Genomic DNA, 302 nt, shown 5'->3' on the forward strand with positions numbered 1-302 from the left:
TTGTTCCCAAGGGATGTCCCAGTGCAAACTTCGCTCCTCCCATGTCAGCAACCATCGTCTCAGACCTGGCCAAACTGGACGTCTTACCACACTTCCACCCCAGGACTGACATTTGGGGTGAGACTGGGCTCTTGGTCGTGTTCACAGAATCACAGGATCACTAAGGTTGGAAAGGACCTTCAAGATCATCAAGTCCAACCATTAACCCAACACCACCATGCCCCCTAAACCATGTCCTGAAGCGCCACAGCCACACGTTTTTTGAATACTTCCAGAGATGGTGACTCCACCACCTCCCTGGG

This window comes from Phaethon lepturus, unplaced genomic scaffold (assembly GCF_000687285.1).
Source record: "Phaethon lepturus isolate BGI_N335 unplaced genomic scaffold, ASM68728v1 scaffold1213, whole genome shotgun sequence".
Classification (NCBI taxonomy): domain Eukaryota; kingdom Metazoa; phylum Chordata; class Aves; order Phaethontiformes; family Phaethontidae; genus Phaethon; species Phaethon lepturus.